Consider the following 19,767-nt stretch of genomic DNA (forward strand, 5'->3'; position numbering starts at 1 on the left):
TTAGTTATTTCTATAACCAGCTAGTTAGCTAGTTATATAAATTTTTATGACCTACTTTTAATCATGTTGGAATGTAGGGAATTTCTTAATCTTTAGAAGGAAAACTTCATATGATTTATTTAGCAAAATTCTTGTACAGTAACAACAACATTTAACATAAACTTTAGCATCCAAAAGAAAACAATCAAAAAGACCAGTCCAGACATCTATTACATCATTGGGCAAATCCATCTATCCATCCATCCTGCAGGTATGACATCACTTTGGGAGATTAAACGTCATCATGCCGAAAAGGTAAGCTCAGTCCACTTTTACAGCCTCATTATGCTCATAATTGTGCTCTTATAAACTAGTCTAACTCAGACGTTCTGGGAAAATGTTTTGAGATAAAAACTGAAAGAGTTGTCGGAAGCTTAGTGATGGTGACATTGAAGTCTAATGTTGTAGTCTGTTTATAGCCTACCTTTAGCTTTTTACTTCTGGCGACTGCATTTAGGCTTCAAAATGAATAAAAGTTGTGCTCATGATAATTATCTTGATGGACAAAACGTATAAGTATAAACTTTTGTTGATCACAGAGCTAGCTTTTTTGAGATAATCCAAAAGCCTATAGGAAAATCCTATTGGGTTTTTATCAGGGGAACCAGTGTGATGCTAACTGCCGGTTGGCCTACAAAGTGACATCATACCTGCACCACTCTATTACATCATCGGCCACATCCATTCAGATTTTGCTGAGTTAGACGCATTCCTGGAAACAACATTCCTGTTAGAGTTTTTAATCCTAACCCTATCCCTACCACTAAACATAACCCTACTCTTAAGTTATCCCTGAAATCAGAGGGAAATGTTAGGTGAATACCACAGATGTAGAAGCACCTAACCCTGGTTGTAAGCCTAAACTTGACATAAACTGTAAACGGTGTCCCTTGTCCCCTCTGATTGATTGATTGATTGATTGGAATGTTGTTCCAACAAAGATGTTGAACCAGGAGCATGTTGTACTTGCTGAAATCAGGTTCTGCCTTCCATCCATCCAACACAGACCTCATTTTTATACAGACAAACTGGAACTAAACTGGTCATGTAAAAATATATTCACACAAAATCAAGACATATCTATATCACATCAGATTGAAGAAAACTGCATTAAAGTAGCATGTTTACTCTTAAAGACATTTCTTGTGATATTCTAATAAAAAAAGCCATAAAGGGCCCATTGCTAGAGCTAGGGGGTTATCTGGGAACCTGTGTGGTCGTGCAAAGTAAGATTTTTATCCCTTCAGAATTTGTCAGTAACCTCAATGTAGAACCAATTTCACTTGTTTGGTTACCTGAAAGCTGTGTGGAAATACTCATAAACTGCATGCTCTGTAATTTGAAATGTCATTACAACTGCACTGCACATTTACCTTTACATAATCTTGCTCTTAGAGGCGTTCTTACTGCAGCAACTGAACAATAAAGTGCACATCTCCCACGGAACATGCAAAAGCTTTCAGCAGATGCCGAAGCCTGGCCATTTGAGAGAAAATATTTAACATTTGTCCTTCATAACCTATATCCCGGTCTGTGGTCTAATGCACTGTTACTTTGAAGCCTTGTCTGATAAACAGGCACATTCTGAGTTTTTCATCCTGTTTCTTTACTTCCTCTCCGCTTCTTATGTCTTTTTAAAACTCCAGTCTCAAGGTTCTACTAAAAGTCATCCGTCTGCTGCCTTCGCTAGTGGATGCTTTTCTCCTCTTATTCAGTTGCACTTTGCTGCCAGTGATGTTCTGCTTCATTGTTCAGACACCATAAAAGCAAAGCTGCTCTTGTCATGAACCCAATGAAATCAGTGTTGCATACCCAATATTTTATCTGTACAGAGCATGATGGTATCATAATTAGCCATGTGTATTTTAGTGTGTTTTATCTGTTTGCAGGTTGCCATCAAGATGAAGCCGAAGATATGCTAAAAGTTAAATCTGCTTTGGTTATATAACATGTCATTGGTCAGTATTCAGCTCTATATACCACATGAATTTGTTTTCCAAATTACTCTGCCATTGCAGAAAGGTGAGGAGAATCACTGTTGGGATGTGAGCCTGTCCAAGAAGATAATATGTTCAATATCTGATCAATGCTCTGAAACATTGCGAGAGTGCATAAGGACATTAAATCACAAAGCCTGTTCATTTTTTAGACCTGTTGTGGAGACTCGAAGAAGGCTAATTGTATGCCCAGTTTTTGCTTTGTTTAGACATTTTACACATGTAAAGAAGCTGACACGAAAGACTCTGTTGTGTTTTCTTTAGCAGCAGTCAGGGAAATGTTCTTTCTCTTAATGGACATATCCACTTATTTCAGTTCACCTGTCCTTGTCCTTGTAAGTTTTGCATTTACATTATATTTAAAGACAATAAATTCACCTTTCTTTACTGTTCAAATGTTTGTGGTTGGGAAGATTTTGAAAGAAGTCTTATGCTCACCAAGGCTGCATATATTTGCTTAATAAAAATACAGCAAATACAATAGTATAGTGAAATATCCTTGAATTTATGTAATTTATACCTGTGATGCCAAAACTGAATTTTTGCACGTTTTAGTTCAGTTTCCCTGGGGCCTGTAACCATGAAGCCGGTTTAGCTGCCTAACCAGATATGTTTAAGCTTAGTTTGTGCCAATCCTGGGTTTTAGGTACGAAAGACTAAAGCGTCTGGCTTTTAACAATGCTTATTTAGAATAATAATAATTTTGAATGATTTAGATATTTATGCAATTATTATACCCTTAATCAATTACACATGTATCATTTTAGTTAATCAATCATTAATAGGCACTTTGTTAAAATTAATATAAATAGCCTATATATAAAGGTCATACAAATAAGCTTTAAAATCAATAAATAAAGCTTTAAAAATTACATTTGAGCTTAAATGTTCAATTCTCTCTATATATCAACTAAACTAACTTCATGACTTTTACTTGCACTGACGTAGTAAGATTTTCTTTTAAGTTGTCCTCTTTCATATACGGCTCTTTTCCTCTTGCTGTGTAAATTTGTTTAAATTCTTAATATTTTTCAATCATGTAATATTCTGCAGAAGAGAGAAATAAATCTCGGTTTCACTGATACACAGCATGTGATTGGCTGTTCACTACTGATGTCACAGCTGAACTCCTAAACTCAGGATCAAAGACAGAGAAAGCTGATGATCAGCATCATGGGACCAACAAAGATTGAATAGATTGGTTTGGTTTTGTCAACTCGAAACTAATCCTGTAACCCTGAGTTTGTTAAACTACCGTCATGGTACAGGTCCCTGGTTTTCATCTATGGATTTTTTATTGTTTGATTCATTTTCACACCTGCTATTCATTTTGTTGATTGGTCTAGTCAGTCTATTTAAGCTCTGTTTCATTCAGTTCATTGTCAGGTCTTGTTACACTTTTATCCGCATGTTTCTTAAAGGCACAATATGTAGTTTTTCACCGCTAGATGTCGCATTTTCAAAACAAAGCCATAGCTTGATGACACCAAGATTGAGTGTGGAATCAAGGGAGCTGTCGTCTGGTGGAAAAGAATCAGGGCGAGACTCGGGCAGAAATCATGTTCATGGATGAGATTATTAAGGTTAATGTTGTATGAAGCAGAGCAGGGCCGGGCGAGTGTTATGGGAGCGCAATGTGGCCGCTGGAGTGATTGCTAATGAGAAATGAGTGCGACACATGGCTCAACAGCAGCGGAACTTTTATTATGCCACAGTCGCCGCTTCCGCTTCCGCTTCCGCTTCCGCTTCCGCTTCATCCAGTCAAGCATATGTGGGGTAACACAGCGCTGTTGATCATATTAGATACATTTGAGCATGTTGAAAATTATGTACTAACGTTACTCGGTGTGCGTTCGCTCGGTGGCTACTATGAGACACTTGTTGCACACTGCAGTAAAGCTAGACCGATATTAGCCATGGTAAAACATGGTACTCATGGTAAATCAAGAAGCTATGTAACTGGGCCGTATTCACAAAACATTTTATCTTACCACTAAGAGTTCTCCTAAAAAGCAGTAAAATTTCTTAGTTAAGAGTTTTCTCTTAAAACCTATTCACAAAGCTGCTGAGACCAATTTTTACTAAGGAATAGAGGGTTAACGGATATGTCTGGACAATGTAATGAGCTGACAGTACCTTTTCCGTTATTTTATGGATTTATTTTTTACAGAGCAGTGTTTTGTTTCTAGTTCTGTTAATAAAATTTATAGACCTACTGCTGCACTTAGATCCTTATACTCATCATTTATTTCAACCGGCTGTGACACATACAGGGTTGCCAGGGGAACTTTGTTGTACATAAAGGATTGACTGAACCAGTAAATAGCCTTATTTTGAAAGCTATAAAGGACTTCGAAATGCCACGCTGACATCAAGTGTCCTCGAAAAAAACATCAACTCACAATTACTGTGTTCAATTCATCTTCATCTCCTTGAGACACCAGGAGGAATAAACACTAATTACAGCCTAAATTGAACACATTCAGAAAAGGAACAAAGTCAGAAAAGGAAATTAATTCAATTATTGTGAAAGGAGTCTGCTGTGTTTTTTCTAGTTTGGTTGTAATTATTGCTTTCAGTATTTAATAGGAGAAAACTGAAAGAAGCTTTTTCTTAAAACAATGACTTTGAATACATAAAAATAACAAGTCAAAAAAGTGAAGCCTACTTTTTTATGCATTTGATTTGATTTGATTTTGCCAAAAGATCTTCCTTCGAATAAGGTAATTTAGATTTTTTTTAATTGATGTGCTTTAGTATATGTCCGTTCTGACTAATGCACTAGCTTGTTGTATAAATTTTTTGTTCTTCTTTGCATAACCATGATGCAACGCTAAACAACAGCAAAGACTATGGCAGCTGACAGCACTGTATCTAGCATGAAGATGCTGAAGTAAACTACAAATAATAGATGAATACAGAGCAACGAGAAAATGGACAGTGCAGTGTTCTTGTTGTCTGTTTTCTGTCAATCACCAGACCAAGCTCAATATTTTAAGATTGAACATTGGTCTGAGGAGTCTGAGAACGCTCCATCGCTTCTCTATCCGTCATTGTGTTAAACCCGCCAATAGCGCGCCAGGTGGATAAGCCAGTTTGTGATTGGTCCCTGCAAATTTGTAACAGAAGCAGGATAAAAATATGTACAGGTTTTCAGCCTGAGCTGTAGGACGAAATCAAATCGCTGGCAGATCGGGCTGGGTTACAGTCTAGTGTCCTTGTAGACTGGGTAAACCCAGCCTGATCTGCCTGCGATTTGATTTCGCCCTGCAACTCAGTCTGGAAACATGTAGGCTACATTCATTTCTACTGCTTCTGTTACACTTTTGCGGGAACCAATCACAGACAATTGGCGGGTTAAGCACGATGACGGATAGAGAAGCTATGGGTCATTGCCCGTTTATCACGCCTCTTGTGGTCTGATTGGTTGAAGTCATTTAATTTATGCTCGTTTATCACGCCTTTTGTGCACCAGAAAATACATAGCAGACTCCCCTGAGCAAATGTTCAATCTTAAATTGAGCTTGGTCTGGTGATAGCCAGACAAGCGTTCTTGTCTGATGGTGAAATCTAGAGATGATCGTTCAATGAGTCTGTGCATGATGGGAAGGGAAGTTCTACAGAACAGACAGTTCTGACAACATTCAGAAACAAAAAGGGAAAGTGAAACTAATAATGAAGGTATACAAACCATAAACAACTTACTTACCGTTTTGAATATCAATCACGCTGATCACGTTCTTTATTCCACTCCGCTCATGTTATAATGAAAATATTCGCCGAATCGCCGTTATGACTTTGCTTGCTTTCATCACGTTTGCTCTTGTTCTCGTGCACCGACTCCTTTGCTAAACTGAACAGCCTCTCGCCGAAGCCCGACGCCGATTCTACATGTTGAATTGAATTCGGTTGAATTCACCCTTCTCAAAGACCCGCCCCCTTTAGATACTGTTGCTATGTCCGACAAGCGTTTGATACCAGTCATGGCGCTACCACTGTCAATAGGGCTCGGGCGTATGACGTCATTACTTTGCGTGGCGGCCATGTTGATGGCCTCATTTGCTGCTACTCGGACTACTGCGCACTGTTTATAGACGTGCTCCCTCTCAGTCGTGTGTCTTAATTTGGCGTTATTATTGGAGACCATGGTAAACCGTTGCTGCATTGTGGGGTGTAACACTAGATCACATAATCGCCATGGGAAAAAGTTCGAAAATGGATTAACTGAGTCGTCGGCTCGCTTGGATCGCGCTTGTAAGACAAACTGTTACATGGGGATATGGTGTTGGCTGATCGCGGCTTTGACATAAAGGACAGTGTGGGACTTATGTGTGCCGAGGTAAAGATCCCTGCTTTCACAAAAGAACGCTGTCAGCTGATGCAAGAGATGTGGGGAGCACAAGAAAAAATGCCCACCTCCGAATTCACGTGGAAAGGGCAGTGTTGGGAATAACGGCGTTATAGATAAACGACGTTACTAACGGAATTACTTTTTTCAGTAACGAGTAATCAAACGAATTACTGTTTCTTCCGTTACAACGCCGTTAGCGTTACTGAGGAAAAAAATGCGGCGTTACTATAATTTAGCTCATTGAAGCGGTTTTCATCCGAACAGGCTCTCGGACCTGCAACGCGCGCGCGTGTGTGTGTGTGTGTGCGCGCGCGCTAGCCATGCGTGTTGGGGGTTGGGTTGGGTGGTACACATAACTGATGATGATTGGTGGGTGGGAGACAAGGTTGAGGTTGATAGGTTGAGTTCACACACACACACACCTTTGACGCACACCCATATGCACAGTCAGCGATGGCAGTCCAACGACTTTAAAGGTAGCTTTCGCAAACTGGAAGTATAAGCGCTACTTTTCCCTCGTTGAGATGAACGGTAAGAATGTTTATAAACATATAAACATTACATAAATGTAACGTGAAGCTTATGCCCAGGGAGAAAGAGTCTATCCATGTCGGTGGCAAGTAATTCTATTTCTAATCTAATGAAGCCTCACGTCATCACAGCCACAATATTAGTGGCTAAAAACCCAGGTGATAACGTGAGCTCTACTACCAGAGGAGTAGTAAAGAAGTACTGATACTATTTACACAATATTTACACTATAGTAGGTCTACTGATAATATTTACAATAATATATTGAATTTGATAGGTGTCTCTCACATTGTCCCACAGCAACATTACAATAGTGTACATTAATGTACAATGTTTTATAATAATAATGTATTCTATTTAGTGTCCAATTCATTCATTTAACATATTTAATATTGGGGGCATCAAGTTATTTGACATATTTAAACATAAAAAATAAAAAAAAAGTAACACATTAGTTACTTTCCCTGGTAATTAGTTACTTTTATAATGATGTAACTCAGTTACTAACTCAGTTACTATTTGTAAGAAGTAACTAGTAACTATAACTAATTACTTTTTTAAAGTAACGTGCCCAACACTGGGAAAGGGTGATTGTAACCGTCCGCAACAAGTACACTATTTTGTCAGATAAAGTACCGATTCACATGGTGTTGCCAAGCAAGGACGAAGACATGACATTCTTCTATAAGATTGTGTATGTATGTTGTGCTCTGACAAACATGAGCCCTAGCGTTGAAATAAAATAAATGTGCATTAAATACAGCCATAAGTGTCTGTTGCATCCATACCCACAATCTTCAAAATAAATATACTTAAATCAATATAATGTGCAAAAGCAAGAAGTGTCACACAATCAGATATTTTTCAGTGTTTATTTGCAAGTAGTGCAACCCGAGAACACAGAACGGTGCAGAATGCTTCAAGGTAAAAGGTTAACGTTACATAGGCTTCATGGTCTGCAGCTCCTGAACCCATCCATTTGTGAACTGCAAATTTCATATGAATCCAAACCGTTAATAGTTCCAATTTTGTCCATATACCGGTCCCTGGCTTCCCTATTTAACGTATCCCGGTAAATTCCACATCCTTTTCGGGATTTTAACATAGTTTTTCTTTCTCCCAACTCTGCTTCTCCTCGTTTGATTTGCTGTATGTTTACATTCGCGAGGCCATCAACATGGCCGCCACGTCCCAGAATGCAACGCAGCGCCCGAGCCCTATTCGTGCACTCCCTGGGGAAATAGTGAATCATTTCTGGAAACAATTTTTTTCTGGAAACATCATCAGCATGCGCTAGTGGTAAACAAAAAGACCACGATGAATCACACTTTGGGGAAAAGAGCTTGAGGTAAGCAGTTTTAAGTTTTACCGCCATGTCGCGTTGAGTTCATGTCACATTTGTATTGGCCCAGGTAAACCTACTGCGTGGTGATCATGCTGAATTTCTGACAGTGTCTGGAAATTATCGTAGGCTATCTTTGGTCTCTAGACCGTGACAATGGCCGTCTTTGAACCTCTCTCATTGTAGCCTACGACAAAGGACTAACGTTAGCGATTAGGAGCCACGGTCACAGAGATCGTCATGATTGTTTCACAATGGCAATCTTTTCGTCTTGGACAGCCGAAAATCATGCAGTGTGTCCCGGGATTAAGTCGGCCCGACTTTACCCGATGGCACACCGTCGGCTTGGTGTGTCCCTCCAGATTATTGAAGATATATCGCTCGTCTTTGGTCTTCTTTGGTCCGTGGGCCAGTTGTTGGCATCGAGGAAATTACTGCCCCCTGCTGGTACTCTACCTCTATAAATGCGTGTCATTTTCACGCCTAGAGGAGGCAAAGCGTGACATTGACACGCATCCTCTAGAGCAGTGGTTCCCAACCACGTTCCTGGAGGACCCCCAACAGTGCACATTTTGGATGTGTCCTTTGTCTGACACACCCACATCAGGTCTTGGAGTAGCTACTAATGAGCTGATAACCTGAATCAGGTGTGTTTGATTGAGGAGACATGCAAAATGTGCACTGTTGGGGGTCCTCCAGGAACGTGGTTGGGAACCACTGCTCTAGAGGACCAGCGTGTGTATTACACGCTTTGGCGTGATACTGGGTTGGTCCCTCCCTGGCTTAACCTGGTCAAGTGCTGGTCCTAGAATGGTCCTAAGAAACGATCTCCAGCATATAAAAAGTGACAACATTTTGAGTTCACTGTATGACTCATACCCATAAAGACAGTCACTTGTCACCACTACTGTCCTAAGTGTGAAGCGAGCCTCCATCTGCACACAGTGCATTGTGCTCACTGAAAAAGGGAGCCAAGCAGCCAATTTTTGAAAGAATGCTTGATTATGTTTTTACTACCAGTAAACACTTATTTCTGTGCAGGCTTGCCTTTCTACCTAGTGCAACAAGACTGTTTATTTTGTGGTATATAGAGTCACTTAGGCTACCATGTCATTATTAGGATGATGTGGGACTGTAATATATTTTCATAGAAGTGACATCTCTGGGTCTATTCATTTTATTTTATGCTTATTTTTGACATTGAGCAGAAGTGTTGCACAGTCTGGTTTTGTGGGGTCACCTGAGCCTGATTGTCAGTAAACAATGAGTTGCCAAATTCGAAAAACCTGCAAGACACTGTTCAGTGAAGTAGAGAAAAAAAAGAAGTTTGACGTCTCGCACTTCAATTAAGGGCCAGGGCCCTTCTCCCTGTACACTAGTGTATGAATCATTTATTAAATAATTAATTTCTTTAATGAATTCTTTTTCTACTCGTTGGCATGTGAGGGTTGGAGGAGGAATCTCAAGAGCCTTTTATGTTTATACTGTGTCCTGTTTTAATTACTGAAACCAATATGCTAATTGTCATGATAATTAAAAGTAAAGCATTTGCATTAGCTGTGGACAGTTCAGTTCGATGACAATAAAGTCTGTAGAGGCCAATTCACTTGGACAGTTTTCTTGTTGTCATGTCTTCATAGGAGAACCAGGACCAAACAAATAACAGAATGGACAGTTTAAATGACAAAAATATATCCCACAGGACAGTTGCTGATTTGTTTGTTTACATTTAGAGTTTTAATAATTAATAAGCTAGTTGATTAATATATTTCACCATCTGATCTGACTCAGTTTTACTCCTACAGCACAGTAAACACAGATCTTATTTAAAATACAGAAGATTAAATACTTTGACAATGATGATTTTTTTTAGTTTTCAGAAACAAGCTTTCAGTTATTTTAGCTACATTTTTATTATAATAGGGTGTCTGTTTATATCCTTTTCCCCCAATATATATATTACTTTAAGATCTTATCTGTTTATTAGCATTTGAACAGCTGACCGTATCACACAAGACACTTGCAAACACAAAAATCTAGCTTGAACCAGCCACATATGACCAACTCTAGTGGAGCTTCGGGGTATTTCATTGAAACATCAAATCTAATATAATAAAGGTCAAGGATCTCAGGAAATAAGTAATTTCAAGACTTTAGCGGTTATCTGTGAAAAGAGACGTGATTGAACCCAGCATTAAATGTCTTAATTGAGGTCAGATAACTCCTCACTGAATAGTAAAATGACACATACTGCGTCTTTATAGATTATTATGAATTTGCTTGTTCTGTGAGGGGTCTGAGTAAAAATAATAGTCTATGCTTAATAATGAAATGTCACCTGGGTGACCTGAGCTGTAGGTGTAGGATTAAAAAAATACAATCACTGCCATTGGTCTTCACATATTTTGATGGAAAGAAAGTTTTTTTCTGACCTGCAGGATTTCATTAAAACCAGATCTATTATTGAGTATAATAGGACACACACACACACACACACACACACACACACACACACACACACACACACACACACACACACACACACACACACACACACACACACACACACACACACACAAATGTTCTCAACTTTTTGAAGAATAGTCACTATGGTGTGCTGTGCGGCATATGAATATGTTTGTTTCATCAGAATCAATTATAGAGGGACATTCCCAGATATTGTATTTGATTTTTGTTGTAAGTTTTATCGACCATTTATACAAGAGATTCATGTGTCGGTCAAATTGCTTGCCTGTCAGCTGTTCACCTCTGATCCTCAATTTGTTGATGAAAATAACCTGCAATTTCAGCTCATTCAGTGCTCATTCATAAATCTGTTTCATGCCCTGACAGTAATTTGTTGTTGGTAGCTAAACTGAGTGGTTAAGTCTCTGTGTTCTCTGATGTCTTTTATAAATTAAACAACACAAATAGACCTTATTCACAGCAGTGGCATTTTTAGACACACATTTTTAGAGCGGGATAGACATACACTTTATTGGCAAAAGTATTGGGACACCCCTCCAAATCATTTATTTCAGGTGTTCCAATCACTTTCATGGCCAAATGTGTATAAAATCAAGAACCTAGGCATGTAGACTGCTTCAACAAACATTTGTGAAAGAATGGGTCACTCTCAGGAGCTCAGTGAATTCAAGCGTGGTACTGTGATTTGGTTGCCACCTGTGCAATAAGTCCATTCGTGAAATGTCCTCACCACTAAATATTCCAAGGTCAACTGTTAGTTGTATTATAACAAAGTGGAAGCAATTGGGAACAACAGCAACTCAGCCTCGAAGTGATAGGCCCTGTAAAAAAAGAAAGTAAAAAACTTTCTGCAGAGTCAATAGCTACAGACCTCCAGATTAGCTCAAGAGCAGTGCGTAGAGAGCTTCAGGGAATGGGTTTCCATTGCCTTACTTCACCAAGTGAAAGGCAATTGTGCACTGTATTGTGCCATGTGTAAAGTTTGGTTAGGGGTTGTGGCGTGGGGTTGTTTTTCAGGGATTGGGTTTAGCCCCTTAGTTTCAGTGAAAGGAACTTAATGCTTCAGCATACCAAGACATTTTGGACAATTTCATTCTCCCAACTTAGTGGGAAGAGTTTGGGGATGACCCCTTCCTGTTCCAACATGACTGTGCAAAGTGTGCATCAGTGCACAAAGCAAAGTCCATAAAGGCATGGATGAGTGAGTTTGGTGTGGAGGACCTGGACTGGCCTGCACAGACTCCTGACCTCAACTTGATAGAACACTTTTGGGATGAATTAGAGCAGAGACTGCGAGCCAGGCCTTCTTGTCCAACATCAGTGCCTGACCTCACAAATGCGCTTCTAGAAGAATGGTCAAAAATTCCCATAAACACACTCCTAAACCTTGTGGAAATCCTTCCCAGAAGAGTTGAAGCTGTTATAGCTGCAAAGGGTGAGCCAACTCCATATTAAACCCTACGGACTAAGAATGGGATGACATGTTCATGTGCATGTAAAGGCAGGTGTCCCAAAACTTTTAGCAATATTGTGTACATCTCTTTAGTGGGCTGTACTGTTATTTAATTAAGTTTTTGGATTGTTCTGCTGACGAAACACTACCAAAAATATATTTAAAAACTCCTGACAACAAATTATAGGCTAAGTGATCTAGGTGCTTTATACAGTTTTTTTTATACAGTAAAGGCCTGTTCACACCGGGACGATTTTCGCACGCGTTTATCGCCGACGTTTAACGCCTCGGGACTAAACAATGGGCGCCAATGTGAGTGTTCACACCGACGCGCAAAACGCCAGGCGTAAAAGCGTCATTTTTAAAAAAACGCCTCGGGTTCGTTTTTTTATTTTGACGCGGCGCGTAAAAAACTGTCCGACCAATGAGATCGGCGCTTTTGTTCACGTGCCTGGAGCTGCTGAAGTGACAGTAAAAGACGACTTGGTGGCGCTCAAGCACAAAACAGTCTTGCCGAGCACACATTGATACGACGAAGAAGTAGTAAGTAGACAAAGAAGAAGATGAACTGCTAATGCTGCTTGCCAGTTAGCAAAAAGTGTGTGAATGGTTTTGTCCATACGCATAATATATCTGTGGTTTTGGCAAGCATGTAAATACTGTCTCTCTTCTCCTTCTGTGTGACAAGCGAGTGTCAGAGGCTTAAAGTGCCGCAGCACCATCTTGTGTACCGGGAGCGCATCTACTGAATGTGCACGCTCACTCGGCGCAGCGCCAGTGAAAATCGCTTGGGTGTGAACACTCAAGACGCGCCGAAAAACGGCACGAAAAACGCTGGCGATAAGCGCGCGCGATATTCGTCCCGGTGTGTACAGGCCTTAAGTCTCTCCTTCACAGCCTCGCTTTCATTTCGCTGTCATGGCACTGCTCTGAGTAAGGTCTATAGATGTGGCATGACCTCCAATGAGTGGATTTATTGAAGATGCCTCTTGGAAATATCAACTCTGATATGCTCTAAACATGTTTGTAGGACTTTTCATCTGTAGAGCAAGATGTTTTCATCTGATCTTACTGAAATATTAAAGATGTGATTTTGTTATTAAGGTAACACTTATACACAGGTCTATGGAATACTTGATTTTTATTGGTCAATTGTGCCATTGAGCGCAAAACTGGATATTTGAACGTTGGCCATGGCAACATACCGACCCATGTACTTTAATATCTTTCTTATAACTCCTTTCATGCCAATGCTAGTTAGAATAGCTCAATGATGCCATCTCGTGGCTCTAAATGGGTAGCTACCAACTGCAGTAAAAAGACATTGGAGGGCATTAGTATTCATTTTTAATATATATGGCAGGCATAAAGTCTTTGAAAGATGGCTAGACACAAAGAACAGAGATATCTTAAAATATTACTTATTATATATACACCGATCAGGCATAACATTATGACCTAATATTGTGTTGGTCCCCCTTTTGCTGCCAAAACAGCCCTGACCGTTTGTTCAGCACATCCCTCAGATGCGCGATTGGATTGAGATCTGGGGAATTTGGAGGCCAAGTCAACACCTCAAACTTGTTGTGCTCCTCAAGTCATTGCTTAACCATTTTTGCTTTGTGGCAGGACTCATTATCCTGTTGAAAGAGGGCACAGACACCAAGGAATACAGTTTCCATGAAAGGGTGTACATGGTCTGCAACAATGCTTAGGTTGGTGGTACGTGTTGTAATAATTTCACTTTTGGGCCCAAACAAGGGACGCCAATTATGTAGTGATTTTACCTTCGTCCATCCAAGGACGTTAAGTAAGGTAGTTATTGGTACTCACATCACCGCTGACGTTGTGATTTTTGGATCACATGTCACTTACTTCCCCCTCTCTTAGTTTGGGACACTAGGCAAGGCCTTTTATCTTGGCTCTATGAGAACACTCCAAACAGGAGGCTGTTCAATCATTTTAGATTGAATGTAAAGTGGGGAGAGTTGGTCAGCTGATTTATCTGAAAGATTGGTGAGATTTCTAACTTGTAGAGCCTTTTCTGTATTATCAGCACAAGTAAGACACAATTGTAATAAAATAGATTTTATTAACAAAAGATAAACAAGAATAACTAACACAACTACTAAGTGAATACAATGAATGATAAAGGAATAAAGTGCATAAGATACATAAAATACATGTGATTAAGTTGAGTGTGGTTATGGAAGAGTTGCGTTATCTTATGGAAAGATAAACTGTTGTTTCTCTGAAACTAAGGTGAAGAACCTTATTATGCATCAAACAAATAACGGAAGATTATTTGTTATTAACTAGCATCAGTTAAATTAACTCTAATGTAAATTAGAAAATCATATACTGATAATATACAACAATGCCAAGGTTTCTGAATTTTTTTTCACGCCGTCGGTGTGTGAATGAGTGTGTGAATGGGTGAATGTGAGGCAAATGTAAAGCGCTTTGGATGGCCGTAGGTCTGTTAAAAGCGCTATATAAATGCAGTCCATTAACCATTTCTGGAAAGAGGTTTGGTTAAGTGATATTTACGTTCCGCGTGGTTGAGTAAGCAGTCTGATGGAGGTGACTTCTTCCACTGGTTGTGCTGGTGACAAATGCAGTGGGAAAGGAGCTGGAATCCGTTTCAACAGTCTTGAACATGAAGATCTGTGGGATGCTGATCTCCTTGAGCACCAAAGGGTCCTAAAATCTGGAACACGCAGATGAGGCCCTGAAGTAGGTGCAGAAGGGCCTTAATCTGGAACACGCAGATGAAAGAACCTCGAAGTGAAGGTTTGCTCTCCTGAGCTTAACCTCGTTGCAAATGTCTCTGTGTGTCTTCTGACTCTGTGGGTCAGACACTCAGGACTTGGTCAATCCGCTTTGCTCTCTCTGGCATGGAGACTCGGGACGTGCTGTAGTCTCGCTGGACTAAAACTCTGAACGTAGTGGTTGTTAATGTCTCTTTCCTCAAAGGCTGGAGGCTCAGAACGTGGTCGTATCTGTTGCTGCCTCACAAGCTGTAGATTCAGATCCTTGGATCTTTTGTTGTCTCTCTGGATGAACCAGAGGCTTAGAACTTGGTGAACTGTTACAGTCTCATCCTTGCTGGTGAGATTCAGAACTTGTTGCTCTGTCACAATCTCTATCAAGGAGAAATTCAGAACCTGTTGCTCTGTCACAATCTCTCTCAAGGAGAAATTCAGAACCTGTTGCTCTGTCACAATCTCTCTCAAGGAGAAATTCAAAACCTGTTGTTGCTCTGTCACAATCTCTCTCAAGGAGAAATTCAGAACTTGGTGAACTGTTACAGTCTCATCCTTGCTGGACAGACTCAGAACTTGTTGCTCTGTCACAATCTCTCTCAAGGAGAAATTCAGAACAAGGTGTGTCTGTTGAAAGGGTACCTTTATCCTTTTCCGAATAGGAGGAGATTGCAATTTGGCGCTTCTCCATTCCAGTGTTGCGATTGGCTGCTGGCATCAGAGGGGGTCCACAGTGAGACTCACCCTCCTTTCTCCTGTGGACCTCATTTGCATACTGTACACAGTTAGAAGTCTTTAAAATTTACCAATGCATTTCTTACTTTCCAAACCACCATCAGAATACCCTTGGCAATATTCTAAACAAATAGAAACCAAATATGATGGGAAAAGATTGAACTGTTCATTCATTTGTTCATTAACAGCTGATTCTGTGTAAGATGTTGCATTACAAATAGCTGTCACTGAGAATACTTATTTCTCTGAATAAGTATGAAATGGATGTGTGTAGTTTACATCAGTCTTAAGGTTTCCAAACATAGTTATGACTGGATTTGGATGAATCATTGTGGTCTTTCTTTCACCCACTACTGCTGAGGTCCTGTGGAATTTTTATGGCAGTCATAGACCAGGACATTAGGGATGTGGGTGAAGGGCAGGTACTGCATTTGGGCCAATGAGATGTCTTGTCCTTCCTGGGCTTGGTACAAGAGCTGGTCTTTTTGGCCTCTAAGAGGTGTCTGGATGTTGTCATAGCATCTTATCTGATGGCGTTGGACAGTTTGTTTGTCTCAGTCTACCAAGATCCAATCAAAATGTAGCAAACCTTTGTCCACTGTTATGGACAGAGAGTGGCCCGGCCATAAACTGGGCCCTGGAATGTGCTGTCCACTACAGTGTTAAAGTAACATCCACATGGATGGCAGGACCCAAGATTTCCCAGGAGAACATTGCCCAAAGCATCACACTGCCTTCGCCGGCTTGACTTCTTCCCATAGTGCATCCTGGTGCCATGTGTTCGACAGATAAGCAACGCACACACACCCAGCCATCCACGTGATGTAAAAGAAAACAGCATGGGCGGGTTGGGGCAGCATGGGCACCCTGACTAGTCTGTGGCTATGCAGCCCCATATGCAACAAACTGCGATACACTGTGTATTCTGACACTTTTTTTATCAGAACCAGCATTAACTTCTTGAGCAATATGAGCTACAGTAGCTTGGCTGTTTGATCGGACCACACGGGAAAGTCACATGCATCAATGAGCCAAATGCATCATTACCCTCTCGCCGGTTCACCACTGTTCCTTCCTTGAACCACTTTTGATAGATACTGACCACTACAGACCGGGAACACCCCACAAAAGCTGCAGCTGGAGATGCTCTGTCCCAGTCATCTAGCATCACAATTAGGCCCTTATCAAACTCGCTCAAATCCTTACGCTTTCCATTAACCAATGTTATGCGATTAAAAAGTCACTCCAAAAATCAACAGGTGTTGGTAGGTCGAAGGGAGTGTTTCTGGGTGTTTCTCCCACCTATCTGCTTCAAGGTCTTGATAAATTGTGGCATTTCTTTGTTTAGCATCCAGTATTCCCTTCAATTATTTTGTCTTTTAATAAAGAACCCTGTCTCATCTTCTGTCCAAACATACCACGTCATCTTGAAAGAATGATCAACTAAAGAAGGTTTGCAAAAAAATTCATTTTTTCGAAATTGGCTGAAAAACCACCTCATGCGAGCGTAAAACCTTTTTGCGATATATGGGATTTTTTGCGAAATTGACATGTTTCCATTGGTTGTATCTTCAATTCGCAATTTCAATTTGGCCAATTTGAAGGGTAATGGAAACTCGTGACTCAAGTGTTGTCCTTTTTAATAGCTTTGCTTTTAGGACTGTGTACTGTTAGCGTGAAGGTTTCATGAGAGGGCCATAATGGTGAGAAAGCTATAACCTGTTGTGTCTTCTATTTGCAGAGATGAGAGAGAGATCTCAGTGCATTTGTGCTGTGGAGACGCAAATCGTTTTTACTCAGCAGGGTTTCGACCAGCAAATAATATTTCCAGTGGCTGAACATGTGGCCACAGCAGTCGACCTGAAATCACATTCCAACTTGAAACGGACGCTGAAATATATACACAAAATTAAAGGTTATAAATAATGATGATACTTTTCACATCTTATCTGTACTTCGAGAAAAATAACAAATAACATTACAGCTTCCCTCTTGTGGTTATGCACAGATATGCAGCTAAAGAGTATACAGAATATTTTTTGTTTTTTTTAATTTTATCCAAAAGTTGCTGCCACAATGACGTTTCTTAAAGTCCCACTGAACCGGAAGTTGCAACTAATTTTATTTCAGTGCTGTGATTATTATTATTTTTGTGAAAGCGTAACGGAATATTGAATAGAGGGCAGGGTTTTACTTCAGCGCTCCTCCTCTCCATCTCGCGCTCATAGCAGACTAACGGTTGGAGGGGAGTGGTCGTCAAACTGCCGTCATCAGGAAGGGAACGCCATTCCAGACTGGAAGTTACTTTTCAGATTTTGAATTATCACGGCAAACTATTTTTTTTCTGTGGATTAATATTTCATCCTAAAACCTGTAATGTGTGCTAACAAAGTAAATAAGGTTGATTTTGATTTCATGAGGACTTTAAGGTAACCAGCCCAGGGCTGCATTTCCCAAAAGCACCTAATTGTAGAACAATTGCCACCAATGGTCTCTACGATCAACTTAGCTCACAAGGCTTTTGAGAAACGCATTCCAGGGCCCGTATTCATAAAGAATCTTAATGCAAAGAGTAGCTCCTAGTGACAAAATTCTAAGAAAATTCTTAGAAATGTGGGCGTTTACTCTTAAAATTAACAAAAAAATCCTAGTAAAGAAAAAAGTAATTCAGAAAGCATCTTAACCCTTAAAAGAGGTCTTAAGGTCAAATTTGTTAGGAGCACGGATGAGGACTTTTAAGAGGCTTAAGAGTTTCTTTAGCAGCGGAGAAAATGGCAGAAAGACGAAGAGGGTGAAGAAATGTGTTGGAGACAATGGATGACAGTGACTTAATAAGACCTATAGATTAGATCGTGCAGGGATCATGTTTGTTGCATTAAACATTAATAAACCCAACTTTCAAACCACCAATTAAATAGACATGCCAGCAATCAGTGTAATTGGAAAGAGTGGAACAATGTTTATAGTTTTAAGCCAATCAAATACCTTATAGAAAATTAACAGCATGGTAAATAATAAAAGGATTTATATACATATATTTATAATGTGTGTGTGTGTGTGTGTGTGTGTGTGTGTGTGTGTGTGTGTGTGTGTGTGTGTGTGTGTGTGTGTGTGTGTGTGTGTGTGTGTGTGTGTGTGTGTGTGAGTGAGAGAGAGGACAATTTGCGCTTGTAATTTCAAAGTGAAGGCTTAGAATAGACCCTATACTTAAAAGCGCTCCTTTATTCCCCTTTTTGGACAACCAACCAATCACAGTCTTCAAAAGACTGTGTCATACGTAGCAATGGGGTCAGCCCCTCCTCTTCACTAAGATAAAAGTTTTTGTATTTTCCTTGCTCAGAGTTGCTCTCAGATTGGTCCCGAATAGGTCTTAAGCTAAGACTCCTACGTAAAAGTTTTTAAGCTAAATTAGGAGTTTTCTGAGAGGACTCTTAGAATCTTTATGAATACGGGCCCAGGTCTTTAACCACTAAACCACACCATCCCATAATGCTCAGTTCATTCTGTGGGTAGAAACACTGCATTAGATCTGCAACGTTTCAGTGAGTCTCAGTTTGAGTAATCCCCAAAAATCTGGTTAGATTACCAGTTCACCACACTTAAAGTCCATATGAAATGAAGGTCAAGTTATTCTTTATTTTCATTTCAAAGTTTATATAGAAAATGTGCATTCTAACAGCCAGAGATTATATTAAATTCAATTCACATTTATTTGAATACAAATCTTTAAAAAATGCGAAACAGCAAAAGATAATCATGTGCATTTCATCTGATATAACTGGAGGTTACGAGATGTGTTATGTGAATTCTTGGCTAAAGAGACTTGTCTTTAATCTAGATTTAAACTGGGAGAGTGAGTCTGAGCCCCGAACATCATCAGGAAGGCTGTTCCATAGTTTAGGAGCCAAATGTGAAAATGCTCTCCCTCCTTTAGAGGACTTATCCTAAGTACTACCAAATGTTTGTGATTGATTGTAGGGTGATAGTAGATCGGTTAAATACACAGGAGCTCAACCATTTAGGATCGTATAGGTCAGTAGCAATACTTTGCAATCGATATGGAACTT

The sequence above is a fragment of the Gobio gobio genome (genome assembly GCF_949357685.1).
Source record: "Gobio gobio genome assembly, chromosome: 15".
Classification (NCBI taxonomy): Eukaryota; Metazoa; Chordata; class Actinopteri; order Cypriniformes; family Gobionidae; genus Gobio; species Gobio gobio.